General features: G+C 45.8%; 1 pseudogene across 1 annotated transcript; it reads left to right on the top strand.

The window, feature by feature from the left end:
- Positions 1–623: 623 nt before the first annotated feature.
- On the top strand, positions 624–11,669 carry LOC309625882 (heterogeneous nuclear ribonucleoprotein K pseudogene; annotated as a pseudogene). Its single transcript, XR_014249443.1, has 3 exons — positions 624–907; positions 1,824–1,965; positions 3,643–11,669. The product of XR_014249443.1 is annotated as a heterogeneous nuclear ribonucleoprotein K pseudogene (transcript).
- Positions 11,670–15,887: the final 4,218 nt, after the last annotated feature.

The following is a 15,887-nucleotide window of genomic DNA, read 5'->3' as shown; positions in this document are numbered from 1 at the left end:
GTGAGGAAGTGTTATCACCTCACAAAACCTCAGGCGCAGAGGTAGGAGATTCAGTGTCTCAACCCGGCCTCACGACCGTTGGCTCCCTGTGTAGCTGGTCCCCCGATCCCGACATTGCTGCCCGGGTGCAGGCACCAGAGGGGCAGCTGGTAGCTCCTCTTCCGTTTGTCCTGTCTTAAGAGCAAAGGGAAACCTGCACAGAAGACCTTCAGCAGTAGACGCCCTCGGAGTCTCACCAGCTAGACGCTCGCTCATCGTACTCCTTTCGTAACTGCTCGCTGGCAAGGAGAGTGGAATTAAAAGCTCTGGATTACTAGTGAGGATTCAATCCCTGGGGCAGGGAGGGTTCCAGGCTTCTGCGAAGCATATGGCCAATCGGTGCGGAATAGAACTGGTTTCTGCAAGAGCAGGGTGTGGGCAGCTGGCGGTGTCTGCCATACGGGTGATGTTTGAGGCCGCGGCTGGTGGGGAGAGGGGAAAAGCTGTGCGACTTGGGGCTGGGGCCAGGCTGTCGGAGCCGCACGGGACTCCTCCAGATGCCGGCTCATCTGATTTGTCCCTGGAAGCAAACCTTTTGCTGCTAGATTAGCACGATTTGCTAGCTCTCCACCCAGCCTTAGCAGATGCCGCCTACAGCCTCCTGGTGGACAGAGCGGTGGTATGTTGGAAGCCGTGTGAATATGGCTCATCTTGTGCAACAGTGTTGCGCAGAGTCCAGAGCTGTCACTGCATCTGTGGCTTTTTTTTTAATCCTAAGAGTTTCCGCCTCTGGACTTCTGGAGATAGAAATTACTGATCCTGAGTCAGGGGATTACACCACTTCTGCCCACAGCCCTGCAGTTATGGGGTGCATGGGGGAGGCACGTGAAGCTCGCCTTTCAGCTCACCAGTTCCCCGGAGGGAAGGTGTAACCTTTTAAAAATACAAATTGTGGACTTGCCTGGCGGTCCAGTGGTTAGGGCTCCGCGCTTCCATTGCGGGGGGCATGGGTTCCCTCCCTGGTTAGGGAACTAAGATCCCACTTGCTGCGGGGAGCAGCCAAAAATCAATCAATCAATCAATCAATAAAAATACAAATTGTCTCTTTTTAGTTTTCAAAAATCAACATGTTAAAAAATACTTCAATTTTTAATATTGCTAAGATGTACTTGAGGTTCAAAATTCAAAGTGAGAAGTCTGTCTCCCATCCCTGGCTCCAAGCCACCCGGGAGGCAACCACCGTCACCAGTTTCTTTTTTTTTTTTTTTTTTTTTTTATTAATTTTATTTATATTTTTATTTTTGGCTGTGTTGGGTCTTCGCCTCTGTGCGAGGGCTCTCTCCAGTTGCGGCGAGCGGGGGCCACTCTTCATCGCGGTGCGCGGGCCTCTCTCTGTCGCGGCCTCTCTTGTTGTGGAGCACAGGCTCCAGACGCACAGGCTCAGCAGTTGTGGCTCACGGGCTTAGTCGCTCCGCGGCATGTGGGATCTTCCCAGACCAGGGCTCGAACCCGTGTCCCCTGCATTGGCAGGCAGACTCCCAACCACTGCGCCACCAGGGAAGCCCACCAGTTTCTTTTTTGTGAAAGAGATTCATTGATGATGCCACCTGTTTCCTTAGATTCCTGCCCCATCTTCAGGGCTGCGGGATGAGGAGTTTCTGGGAAGAGACACAGGGAGTCAGTCCATATGTTCATTCCTTCAAGTCTACAAGTGACAAGGGGTCCAGAAGGAGAGGACCAGGGGCCCTGGCAGCACTGGCCCTTTGCTGGCACTTCATAGACTCTTCCGTTACGTCCTGAGTCCTGTGGATGCTCTAACCACGCGGTTGTCATTATCAAAAGTAATCGCTGCAGTTTACTGAGTGCTTTCCCTGTGCCAGGCACCAAACCGTGCACCATACGGGGCTTATCACATCTAATTCTCGTCAATGTTGGTGCTTTTATCATCATCCCCATCTTGCAGATGAGGAAGCAGGCTTGGAGAGGGTAAGTAACTTGCCCAAGGTCACAAAGCTGTTAGGGCTCAGGGCCAAGAGCAGACCCGGCAGGGAGCGAGGGAGCCGGGACCCAAAGCAGGAAGGTGGCCGGAGGGGGTGTGTGCTGGCCAGGTGGGTGGTTGGTGGAGACAGTTCTGTGGTCCAAGCGGGTGGACTTAAGAACACCCAAACCTTTCCTGTTCTAACGGACAAAAGTAGGCATCCTTTCTCTCTGCTGTTTAAAATCCATGACGCCGATCAGGAGAAAATGATCCTACAGTTTTAAGGACTAGCTGTTGGGATATCAAAGCTACAGATGTACACACTGAAATAGAATCCTCAAGCTAAAAGAGGTCATAAAGGTATAACTTACTCCCTTAATTTTATAGGCATGGATACCAGATTTTAGGTTGATTTACTTAAATGTTGATAGTTATTGGGAATGGAGAGACTCAGACCTCTTAGCTAGTGTAGTCATCTTTATATCCCCATGATGCCTCTCTTTTTCTATAAACTGGATTTTCGACCAGCTTTTGGTGAAAGCATAGCTTTCTAGAAAACATTAGCTCTTGTCCCTGAAACAATGGGAGGACGCTGGACCCAATGGGAGGATGCAGGACACTGATGGACCCATTGATCGATGACACATGGTACAGTGTCTCTAGAACAGCTGGCTCTTAATGAGGCTCGTGATGGGTCCTGCTTTTAGTGTCTGGTGAGCTCTGATGGGTCCTGCTTTTAGTGTCTGGTGAGCTCTGGGAAGCACTGACATGGCAGACTAGTGTCGGGCTTGACTTGGGAATAGATTTTTTAATTCTTACCTTTTATTTAGTCATTCAGTTATTTATGACTGTGCTGCTCGGCCTGTGGGATCTTAGTTCCCCAACCAGGGATCGAACTGGGGCCCAAGCCAGTGAAAGAGCTGAGTCCTAACCACTGGAACACTAGGGAATTCCCAAATTCTTCCCTTTCAAAACACAGTAACTATTGGTACACTTTTGAGGAAGTAAGTAGCCCAGATAAGGAGGCTCTTAATGAAAATGGGATTTTTATTTATTTTTTAATTTTTGGGCCACGCAGTTCCCCGACCAGGTATTGAACATGGAACCCCATCAGTGGAAGCGTGGAGTCCTAACCACTGGACTGCCAGGGAGTTCCCTGAAAGTGGGCTTTCTAGATAGAGGACAACATGAGTGTGCCCATGTGTCTATTTGTGTTTATCATTCCCTACGTTGAGATTTGGTTCAGCAGCTCTGGACGTTCCTATCTCTGGCCAGTACCGCGCCTGTTTCTGCAGACGCTCATTTTGGAGAACACTGACCACGTGGTCTGGGTCAGGCCTTACCCCATCTCCCTCTAAGCCATGGTTGCCCTCGAGTGGCTGTTCCTAGCCTGCATTTATTGAGCACACAAGATGGTTTAATGCCGCAGCCCTACATAGTGTATGTGCTATTTCTGTAATTCCTTTTCTTTGAAACATTCTTAGTCTATGAAGACTTCAAAAACTCATGGGTGGGCTCGTTCTGTCTAGCTGTGGCCAGCTGAGGCGGTGCGGCGGCATGGGGACGGTAGCCTTGCCCGCTACTGCAGCACTAGGGTGTCAGTTGGTCCCGCCCAGAACACTTCAGTTCTGCCCTGCAAGGATAGATATATTTGATAACTGATTGGTGTGTCCCTTTAATATAAGAAAATAGAAACTGAACAGCCAGAGGAAACCTTTCCCAACACTGAAACCAATGACGAATTTGGTAAGCGCCCTGCTGAAGATATGGAAGAGGAACAAACTTTTAAAAGATCTAGAAACACTGATGAGATGGTTGAATTACGCATTCTGCTTCAGAGCAAGAATGCTGGGGCAGTGATTGGAAAAGGAGGCAAGAATAGTAAGGCTCTCCGTACAGACTACAATGCCAGTGTTTTATTCCCAGACAGCAGTGGCCCCGAGCGCATATTGAGTATCAGTGCTGATACTGAAACAATTGGAGAAATTCTGAAGAAAATCATCCCTACCTTGGAAGAGGGCCTGCAGTTGCCATCGCCCACTGCAACCAGCCAGCTCCCGCTCGAATCTGATGCTGTGGAATGCTTAAATTACCAACACTCTAAAGGATGCGACTTCGACTGCCAGTTGAGACTGTTGATTCATCAGAGTCTGGCCGGAGGAATTATTGGGGTCAAAGGTGCTAAAATCAAAGAACTTCAAGGAACACTCAGACAACAATCAAGCTTTTCCAGGAACGTTGTCCTCAATCCACTGAGACAGAGTTGTTCTTATTGGAGGAAAACCTGTTAGGGTTGTAGAGTGCATAAAGATCATCCTTGATCTTATATCAGAGTCTCCCATCAAAGGACGTGCTCAGCCTTATGATCCAAATTTTTACGATGAAACCTATGATTATGGTGGTTTTACAATGATGTTTGATGACCGCCGTGGACGTCCCGTGGGATTTCCCATGCCGGGAAGAGGTGGTTTTGACAGAATGCCTCCTGGTCGTGGTGGGCGTCCCATGCCTCCATCCAGAAGAGATTATGATGATAGGAGCCCTCGTCGAGGACCTCCTCCACCTCCTCCTGGACGAGGGGGCCGGGGTGGTGGCAGAGCTTGGAATCTTCCTCTTCCTCCACCACCACCCAGAGGAGGAGATCTAATGGCCTATGACAGAAGAGGAAGACCTGGAGACCGTTATGATGGCATGGTTGGTTTCAGTTTGATGAAACCGGGGACTCTGCAGTAGATACATGGAGCCCATCAGAGTGGCAGATGGCTTATGAACCACAGGGTGGCTCTGGATATGATTATTCCTATGCAGGGGGTCGTGGCTCATATGGTGATCTTGGTGGATCTATTGTTACTACACAAGTAACTATTCCCGAAGATCTGGCTGGATCTATTATTGGCAAAGGTGGTCAGTGGATGAAACAAATCTGTCATGAGTCAGGAGCTTCGATCAAAATTGATGAGCCTTTAGAGGGGTCCAAAGATTGGATCATTACCATTACAGGAACGCAGGACCAGATACAGAATGCACAGTATTTGCTGCAGAACAGTGTGAAACAGTATGCAGATGTTGAAGGATTCTAATGCAAGATATTTTTTCTTTTTTATAGTGTGAAGCAGTATTCTGGAAAGTTTTTCTAAGACTAGTGAAGAACTGAAGGAGTTCTGCATCTTTCTTTTTTTTATTTGCTTCTGTTTAAAAAGCCAACATTCCTCTGCTTCATAGGTGTTCTGCATTTGAGGTGTAGGGAAATCTTTGCTGTTCACCAGATGTAATGTTTTAGTTCCTTACAAACAGGGTTGGGGGTTGGGGGAGGGTGTGCAAAAACATTGAAATTTTGAAACAGCAGAGTGAGTGAATTTTAATTTTTGTTCATTGTTGGTGGTTTTAAAAGAAAATCCCCCCATGTAATTATTGTGAACGCTTTGCTTTGTGGTCACTGTAACATTTGGGGGGGGTTGGGATAGGGAGGAGAAGTAACAATAGTCCATATGTCCCTGGCAGCTATTCAGAGCAGTGTGCAGAATGTATTGCTCTTTTGTAAGAAATGTTTTATGATTTTTAAAATAAATTTAGTGAACCTAAAAACAAAAACAAAAACAGAAACTCATGGGTGATATTTTCTGCCAGTGTGGGTCCCTGGAGCACCCAGCATGGTGATGAAGGGCGAGGAAGCCTGGGCTGCAGTGTGGACTCTGCGGAGCGGCCGGGGCACCTGCCACCCACCCGGGCGGGCCTCAGCCACCAGAGCACAGGAGGACTTATGTGCAGTGTTTTAGACAGAAGGCTTTTTTTTTTTTTAAATTATTATTTATTTATTTATTTTTGGCTGCGTTGGGTCTTTGTTGCTGTGCACAGCTTCCTCTAGTTGCGGCGAGTGGGGGCTACTCTTCGTTGCGGTGCGCGGGCTCTAGGCATGCGGGCTTCAGTAGTTGTGGTGCGCGGGCTCAGTAGTTGTGGCTCACGGGCTCTAGAGTGCAGGCTCAGTAGTTGTGGCGCACGGGCTTAGTTGCTCTGCGGCATGTGGCATCTTCCCGGACCAGGGCTCAAACCCGTGTCACCTGCATTGGCAGGCGGATTCTTAACCACTGCACCACCAGGGAAGCCCCAGACAGAACGCATTTTCACTGTAACTCATCACTCGAATACTTTCTGCACTGCGCTTTCACTGCCGAGGGCGAGGGTTCAATCCCTGGTTGGGGAAATAGGATACCGCAAGCCGCGCGGTGCGGCCAAAAAAAAAACCAAACAGAATTCTCTCCTGGTTTTCATGAAATTCTCAAATTACAAATGATACTTTACCATTCTTTATATCACAGGAAGCAAAATAAAACCAAATTAGTTAACTGTAAATGGGCATGAACCATCTTAGTGGAGTGGTGGAAGTGTTCTAAATCTAGATTGTGGTGATGATTGCACAACTAGGTAAATTTGCTAAAAATCATTGATTTGTACACTTAAAATAGAGGAACTGTGGAATGTGAATTACATCTCAGTAAAGTTACTCACAGGGCCCAAATTAGCTGCAGTGCATCATATGACCACAGAAGGTCAGCAAAGAGTTCCACAAACCTATCTCCAAGGGGGACATCATCAACCACTGGCTGCGGCTGCCCTTCACCACAGAAACTCCTCTGTCCTGGGTCTCAGGGGCTTGAAGTTACCAAACACCAGAGTCAGGTATCAGGAATAAGGAAATATTTTCAAATATTGGCTTATGCAAATCTACAATGATCGGAGCTATCAAATCGTTTACTCCATGATATATACAATTAAGTAAAAAATCTCACACCACAATAATCTTCAATAAGCAAACTAGAAATTCAGTCCTATTGGAAATATTAAAGTCCTTTAAAACTAGTTTTGGACTAATTATACGTTCTAGTAAATATTATACAAACTTTAAAAAAATCGTTTTTCTTTTTTTCATTTTTTTGTTTTATTTATTTTAATTGGGCCATGTATCTTTTTTTTTTTTTTTTGTCCGTGCCGCATGGCATGCAGGATCTTAGTTCCCCGACCAGGGATTGAACCTGTGCCATAAGAGCATTTAGTATCCCAGACCTCAGTGTCTCATGACTTTGATTTCAAAGCTTTCAAGTCAGGCAGTGGTTATTTTTAACAATTCATCCTGGGGGGAATTCCCTGGCCGCCCAGTGGTTAGGACTCCATACTCTCACTGCCGAGGGCCCGCACTCCATCCCTGGTCGGGGAAATAACATCCCACAGGCCTTGTGGAGCGGCCAAAAATAAAAATAAATAAAAAGAAAAAAAATTCATCCTGACTAAACTACAGCAACAAAACCAAAAGCAATGTTACAGATGATACAACGTGTAGAATGAATAATGGCTGTCTGTTTTAATGGAGGACTCATGGCTGATCAAGCTCTTCCACTAACTCCCTGGGTCACTTAACCAGCCCAACCTCTGTTCCCCTGCTTTGACCTTGGCATTTAGTGATACTGTGAAGAAACGACTGACCCTCAAATTTCTGAGAAGAGTAAATATGAGTAATATTTCATCAGACCCTATAGTTTCTTATCCCTATGAGCACAGTTTCTACATTCTCGGTACTGAAGTCATTAACCCAAGAAAGCATCGTTCAGATTGCCTGTAACCAGAGTTCATGAGCGAAATGGCCTTAGGCTGAAACTGGCCATAATGAAGGCAGAGGCATCTGCTTTGATCTGATTCACCTAGGTTAAGATTTTGACACATGAAGACTTTATTTAGACGAATGTTACTTCACTTACAGTTATTTATAAATATGCTCAAAATGTGACTGACTGAAAATTTTCCAGCTCACAAGTCTCTGCCCTTCTTCATCTTAACATGGCTGCACTAAGAGGAAGTATTGCCAGCCTAGAAATGGCTGTGGTTTTCAGTGTCTTAGGAGGTTTACCTTCCCATAATCCGATTTACTGTTTTTATGTTCTTGAAAGAAATAAATTAGTAATGAGAGAGAGACTGTACTCCTTTTAGAAGATTTCTCCATGTTAATTAGTTATTTGAAAGGTTTTATTGATTACTTTTTTTATCTAACTGAAAGGGAGTTAGATGGAAATTTTTTAAATTGTACTTTTTAAATTTACATTTTTAATGTAAATTATAATAGCCATAAAAATCAAAGTTTAGTGACTTCCCTGGCGGTCCAATGGTTAAGACTCCAGGCTTCTACTGCAGGGGGCACAGGTTCAATCCCTGGTCAGGGAACTAAGATCCTGCATGCCATGCGGCACGGACAAAAAAAAAAAAAAAAGAATACATGGCTCAATTAAAATAAAACAAAAAAATGAAAAAAAGAAAAACGAATTTTTTAAAGTTTGTATAATATTTACTAGAACGTATAATTAGTCCAAAACTAGTTTTAAAAGACTTTAATATTTCCAATAGGACTGAATTTCTAGTTTGCTTATTGAAGATTATTGTGGTGTGAGTTTTTTACTTAATTGTATATATCATGGAGTAAACGATTTGATAGCTCCGATCATTGTAGATTTGCATAAGCCAATATTTGAAAATATTTCCTTATTCCTGATACCTGACTCTGGTGTTTGGTAACTTCAAGCCCCTGAGACCCAGGACAGAGGAGTTTCTGTGGTGAAGGGCAGCCGCAGCCAGTGGTTGATGATGTCCCCCTTGGAGATAGGTTTGTGGAACTCTTTGCTGACCTTCTGTGGTCATATGATGCACTGCAGCTAATTTGGGCCCTGTGAGTAACTTTACTGAGATGTAATTCACATTCCACAGTTCCTCTATTTTAAGTGTACAATTCAATGATTTTTAGCAAATTTACCTAGTTGTGCAATCATCACCACAATCTAGATTTAGAACACTTCCACCACTCCACTAAGATGGTTCATGCCCATTTACAGTTAACTAATTTGGTTTTATTTTGCTTCCTGTGATATAAAGAATGGGAAAGTATCATTTGTAATTTGAGAATTTCATGAAAACTAGGAGAGAATTCTGTTTTTTTTTTTTTGGCCGCACCGCGCGGCTTGCAATATCTTAGTTCCCCAACCAGGGATTGAACCCTCGCCCCCGGCAGTGAAAGTGCAGGGCAGAGTCCTAACCACTGGACCGCCAGGGAGGGCCCAGAAAGAATTCTATTCTTTTTTTTTTTTTTTGCCTGTGTTGGGTCTTCGTTGCTGCGTGCGGGATTTCTCTAGTTGCAGAGAGCGGGGCTGCTCTTCGTTGCGGTGCGTGGGCTTCTTATCCTGGTGGCTTCTCTTGTTGTGGAGCACGGGCTCTAGGCACGTGGGCTTCAGTAGCTGTGGCGCATGGGCTTAGTTGCTCCGTGGCATGTGGGATCTTCCCTGACCGGGGCTCAAACCCATGTCCCCTGCATTGCAGGCGGATTCTTAACCACTGCGCCACCAGGGAAGTCCTATTCTTTTTTTTTTCTCCCCCATTTTTATTGCAGTACAATTGCTTTAAAATGTTGTGTTAGCTGTACAACAAAGTGAATCAGCTCTATGTATACATATATCCCCATATCCCCTCCCCCTTGAGCCTCCCTCCCACCCTCCCTATCCCACCCCTCTAGGTCGTCACAAAGCATCGAGTTGATCTCCCTGTGCTATGCAGCAACTTCCCGCTAGCCATCCATTTTACATTTGGTAGTGTATATATGTCAGTGCTACTCTCTCACTTCATCCCAGCTTCCCCTTCCCCCTCCCCATGTCCTCAAGTCCGTTCTCTATGTCTGCGTCTTTATTCCTGCCCTGCCACTAGGTTCATCAGTACCGCTTTTTTAGATTCCATATATATGCGTTAGTGTACGGTATTCGTGTTTCTCTTTCTTACTTATTTCACTCTGTATGACAGACTCTAGGTCCATCCACCTCACTACAAATAACTCAATTTCATTCTTTTTTATGGCTGAGTAATATTCCATCATATATATGTGCCACATCTTCTTTATCCATTCATCTGTCCATGGACATTTAGGTTGCTTCCATGACCTGACTACTGTAAATAGTGCTGCAATGAACATTGGGGTGCATGTGTCTTTTTGAATTGTGGTTTTCTCTGGGTATATGCCCAGTAGTGGGATTGCTGGGTCATATGGTAGTTCTATTTTTAGTTTTTTAAGGAACCTGCATACTGTTCTCCATAGTGGCTGTATCAATTTACATTCCCACCAACAATGCAGGAGGGTTCCCTTTTCTCCACACCCTCTCCAGCATTTATTGTTTCTATATTTTTTGGTGATAGCCATTCTGACCGGGATGAGGTGATACCTCATTGTGGTTTTGATTTGCATTTCTCTAGTGATTAGTGATGTTGAGCATTTTTTCATGTATTTGTTGGCCATCTGTATGTCTTTGGAGAAATGTCTACTTAGGTCTTCTACCCATTTTTGGATTGGGTTGTTTGTTTTTTTGATATTGAGCTGCATGAGCTGCTTGTATATTTTGGAGATTAATCCTTCGTCAGTTGCTTTGTTTGCAAATATTTTCTCCCAGAGAATTCTATTCTTGACATTTTTTCTTTTTTTTTTTTTCTTTTTTTTGTATTTCTTTAATGAGCCACACTTAGAAAAAAAAATCAGAACTATCGAATCTTTGGTTGAGTACATTTGACATAATCATATGCTTGGGAATGAAGAGCATACTCAGAAATTAAAAGACCCTTTGTTATTGTCTATTTGGGGATCAAAGAGGTATTTTAAAAAAGCAGTATGATTCTCTTCATATCATATTTGCTACTCAAGGATTTGCGCGTGCATGAAGGCTTGTCTAAACCAAAGAGCCTGGGGACGTCCCTGGTGGCACAGCGATTAAGAATCAGTGCTCCCAATCCAGGGGCCCCGGGTTTGATCCCTGGTCAGGAAACTAGATCCCACATGCATGCCACAACTAAGAGTTCGAATGCCACAGCTAAGAAGCCTGCCTGCCGCAGCTAAGACCCGGCACAACCAAATAAATAAATAAAAATTTAAAATAAATAAAATAAATAAATAAAATAAACCAAAGGGCCTGATGCCCTTTCCAAGCTGGTGGGGATCCAGGGGAGAAACACTGCAAAGCTTATTTGTCCCTTCTATTGATCTGGTCCTGAGAAGCTTGGTTTCTATCAATAAAATAGAATGTTAAACTAAAAATCCAACAACAGCCCTCACCCCTTCACCCCACAATGGACTCTAAAGTACCTTAACACATTGTTGGGTTAAAAAAAAAAACAGAAGAAATGGAATAGATATTGGGACTTAAGACAAAACCTTCATTGTTTAAATTATATGAATATTTTAATGGAGATGTTTTGTCCCTTATTTGAATAATTGCTAACTCTGCTGCTTAATTCATGTATTTGGAAAATAGCACCAAGAAGCTGGGCCACTGTGGGTTGGGCTACACCTACACATACTTCATTGCCCTTTGTTCTTGCTTTTTTTTTTTTTTTTTTTTTTTTAATTTATTTATTTAATTTATTTATTTTTGGCTGCATTGGGTCTTCGTTGCTGTGCGGGCTTTCTCCAGTTTCAGCAAGCAGGGGCTACTCTTTGTTGCGGTGCCCATGGACTTCTCATTGTGGTGGCCTCTCCCGTTGCGGAGCATGGGCTCTAGATGCGTGGGCCTCAGTAGTTGTGGCATGCGGGCTCAGTAGTTGTGGCTCACGGGCTCCAGAGCACAGGCTCAGCAGCTGTGGCATGTGGGCTTAGTTGCACCACAGCATGTGGGATCCTCCCAGACCAGGGATTGAACCCGTGTCCCCTGCATTGGCAGGCAGATTCTTAACCACTGTGCCACCAGGGAAGCCCTTTGTTCTTGCTTTTAATCCAGGTCTTTACTTTCCCTGGACCATCGGTCAGATTTGGAGATAAAGCCCTTCTGTGAATCTACAATGGGAATTCCTTGGGTCTTTGTGCAGAAAGCAGTCAGAGCCTGATAATCCTGAGCTGAAAACCCTTCCTTCTCCCTCTCTGCCCTCCCATGGCTTCTGCCTACAGCCCCGCAGTTATGGGGTGCACAGGGAAGGCATGTGAAGCTCGCCTTTCAGCTCGCCAACTCCCCCGAAGGAAGGAAGGTGTAACCTTTGAAAAATCCGAATTGTCTCTTTTTACTTTTCAAAAATTAACATGTTAAAAAATACTTTATTTTTTAATATTGGTAAGACGTACTTGAGGTTCAAAATTCAAAGGATACAGAGGTATACAGTGAAAAGTCTGTCTCCATCCCTGGCTCAGAGCCACCCGGGAGGCAACCACTGTCACCAGTTAAGTGACAATTTGGAGTTACAGGAGAGAGTCTGAGGCAGTATGTGGTTGGGCTGGGTTTCGTGATAAAGACTGGGATGGTTAATAGTACACACCAAGCTCTTCGTCTGTTCTGTTCATTCCATTCTACACTAGAAACTTTGTGTGCATCAGTACAGCACTCCCATGTGAACCTGAGACGCTGAGAGCTGGCAGGGACCCCTCTGGACACAGGGCAAATGCCTTTAAGATCTAAGTGGATCGATAAATTATTTATGCCCTACTGTAGCAGTCTGAGAAGGGGCCTTCAAACTCACCTGACAGGGCAGCAGCCGAGATGCTCCGAGTGTTCTCCACCCAAGTGGCGTCTGTGGACTTGCATGGTGTCAGTGGTCAGGAAGAATCCCCACCCTGCGGTCACGACACTGATGGACAGCTGTGCGAGCTTTAGGATGTGTCTGCGGGTGTCCTGTTTAACTGTTTGGATACTGTTTATGTACCTCTGGGGTCCTCTGAAAAGGATGTAGAATGGGTGCCCAGGTCTTCGTGCATCTGGAAATCCCTCTAGGTGCCAGCATGGCCCCCTGAGCAGAGGGAGGTGTGCATCTCACGCTGCTTGACCCTATCTGGGAAAAGAATCCTCCTATAAGAAAAGCCTCTGTGTGTGCGTGCGTGCGTTCGCATGCACACACGTGTCCAAACCCTGGGAACTTAGCCCAACTAATGGTCCTTGTGTTCTGTTTCTGTATTTAAGGTGGCACCCTGTCAATTTCTCCTAGGCCCTCATGCTGCAGGCCCTCATGTCTTTTAACGATACCCAAATGGTTAAATAACATATGGTGCACCCAGGGTATTAAATGCTATTATAATATTAAAAGTATATAAGCATGATACATACCAACAAGGAATGCTTTCCAAGACATGCTTGCAGGAAAACAAAAATTACAGCACAATTCAAACATACGATCTAGTAGTTTTACAAAAATTATACCCATATGCATCTACGTGTATACATCTATAAAAAATGGTGTGGACTTCACTTCCATTAGGTGCTCTGAGACCCCCCCACTGCCATCCAACTAAACCCTGGAGCTGTCTACCCCACCCTCTGCAAGGGCCACCCCCTGAAAACAACACAAGCCAGGTCAGAGCAGGTGGCACACTGAGGGGTAAGGTTGCCTTGAATGGGGTGGGTGGCCACAGCGGTGTTGCTCTGGGGGCACCTGCCCTCGGCCTGGTGGTGGGCTGGGCAGATGCTGGCCTTGGGCTCTGGGTGGAAAAGGGCAGTAAGGAGAGCTCCAGTGGAAAGCACAGCTCGAGGAAAGCTTCCCTAATTTAGACCTGGAGGGCTCAGGATCCATGATCCATAAAGGTCACCAATGCATGAACAGACGAGCCACTAGGAGAGCAGAACCGGCTCCGCGCTCCAGGCTGCAGGGTGAGTTCCAATCGGGGGGGGGGGGGACTTGCTTCACGGGGGTGCTGGGTGACCAGGGGCTGACGTCTGCCCCACTTGGGAGTGGGAGAAGAGGGTCAGGGAATGCTGCCTTCAACACACAAATGGACTGACCATGAGAGAAAAGATGGATTTGACTAAAGTTAAGAATTTCTCTTTTTAAGTGAAAAATCTAAAACATGAATGGGGTGCTCGTTTTTGCAATATATGTAATTTTGAGCAATATCCAACATATAGAAAGAACTCCTATCTGGCAAAGAAAAGTTAATGCAAAGAAAGAGGAACAGGAGACATGAGTATCTTATAGAAGAGGCAACGTGTCTGGCCAGCAAACACAGGAAACGCTGTTTCACCTTATCAGTAATGAAGGAAATACAGCTGCAGACCAGGAGCTAGCATTCTGCAACCAGAAGACTGGTGAATTCAGAAGTCCGGCAGCACAGATGTTAGGATACAGGAGAGGTGCCCTCTGACCAGGACGGAGCAGCAGGAACCAGATCAATCTGCCTGCCTGACACAGCAGCTCAGCACAGGGCTCCCTGAGGGAAGGGACATTCTCTGTGACCTTGCGGTTGCCCCAGCCCAAGGTCTGGGAGGAGTCCAAGGCCCCCAGGCAGGGAGGGGGATCCAACAGCCAGCCAGCGATCTCCCTATGATGAGGAGACAGCTGAGGGTTGGGTGATGCCAAGGTAGCAGCGTCCAGAGAAGCGGGAGCCGCAGAGGAGCCCAGACCCCAGAGGCCCCCTATCAAGTCAGACCAGCCAAGGAAAGGACCACGGAAAGGAGCTCAGTGGGGTTGGGAATGGTTGTGTCTCCAATAGCCAAAGCGGAAAGCACTCCTCTTTGGTGGGGCAGCAGGTAGAGTCCTCAGAAAAGCACTGCCTCTGCAAGTGAGCCTGGAAGCTGCTCTTTCCAGGCAGGTGACTCCGCCCATGGGAGACTGAGCTCCAGGACCCAGGTAAGCCGGGGCCAGGTTCCTGATGTGCAGAAACTGTAACAAAGGTTGCTTTCAGCCACTAAGTTTTTGGGTTATTTGTTATGCAGCAATAGGTAACTAATACACCCACTGGCCAGGACTGATCTAGTAACCTGTACAACAAAATATCCAATCTGCTGATGGTAGAGACCAGCACCGTGCCCCCTAATTGGTGCTATCTCCTGAGGAGACCACATGGGACCCCCTTCCATCCTGCAGGGGACAGAGGTACATCCCAATGGGCACAGACACATGGTCCAGATATTGGTTTGACTTTTCTGTTTGGAGGCATCAGCACCCCCATCCCAGGCCAGGGGATGTGTGTGGGGATGGACTTGTGCTGACCCAGGAATCTCCCCTTTGTGAAGCAGAGAGCATCATTTCAAGATCCTGTAGGGGAGTAGAAATTCTCCTTCCTACTAGCCTCCTGGGTCATCTGGCTGGGCTCCTTTGAGCTGGCCGGACAGGATACAGATTAACCACAGAAAAGCACAGAGGTTCATTAGCTTGTGCATCTGACCCACGGGGGCACTCAGAGACAAACGACTCAAAGGGAGCTTAGAACTGGGCTTACAGAGCATGTTGGCAAAGCAACACTAAAAATTTAGGGAAGTGACAAGACAAAAGAAAAGGACCTTGAGTCTCTAGGGGCGGCAAATTGTGGGAAGGCAGATATCTGGGAACCAATAGTAGATCCAGGCTAATTAGTAAAGTTTGTCATGTTGCTTCCTCTGGTGCTGTCTGATTCCAGACTAAGGGTCTAAAGTTGTCTCATTAACGTCTGTCCTTCCTGGCAGAGAGTGGAGAGGGACACCTTTGTAAATTTATGTCCTGCTTTTTAGGCAAGTGGGGGAGCAGCTGCTTCTTCTCAACCGCCTTCAGCTCAAAATGATCCTTATGCCTAAGTGGCCTACTGTGGGGTGGCATATTCTGTGACCCTGCAACACCTAATACCTTAACCATTTCCCATAAGCCAGAATGATTCATCCATTTCTTTTGAAAGCTTGGAAAGCATGGTAAAAGTAATTAAAAATCTAAATTTTTAGCAGTTTCAAATTTACCTTTTGTCTCAAATGTCATAAATTTTGTTTAGGGCTGATTATTTAATCTATTTTTAGAGGAAAAAAATATTACTGCTTGAAAGGAGGAGATGCGACCTGTCAATACACAGGTATTAGAAGAAAAGAAAACCCCAAATCCCAGGCAAATTTCTCCATGTTTCCTTGCCACATTTTCCTCTGGACACCGCGCAGGTGAGAACACTCAGTGAGGTGCCCAGGACTCAAATGCGACCACAGTT

This window comes from Balaenoptera borealis (genome assembly GCF_965194805.1).
Source record: "Balaenoptera borealis genome assembly, chromosome: 3".
In the NCBI taxonomy this organism is placed as follows: domain Eukaryota; kingdom Metazoa; phylum Chordata; class Mammalia; order Artiodactyla; family Balaenopteridae; genus Balaenoptera; species Balaenoptera borealis.
Note: the sequence above shows the minus strand (reverse complement) of the source record. Positions and strands in the feature narration are given on the sequence as shown.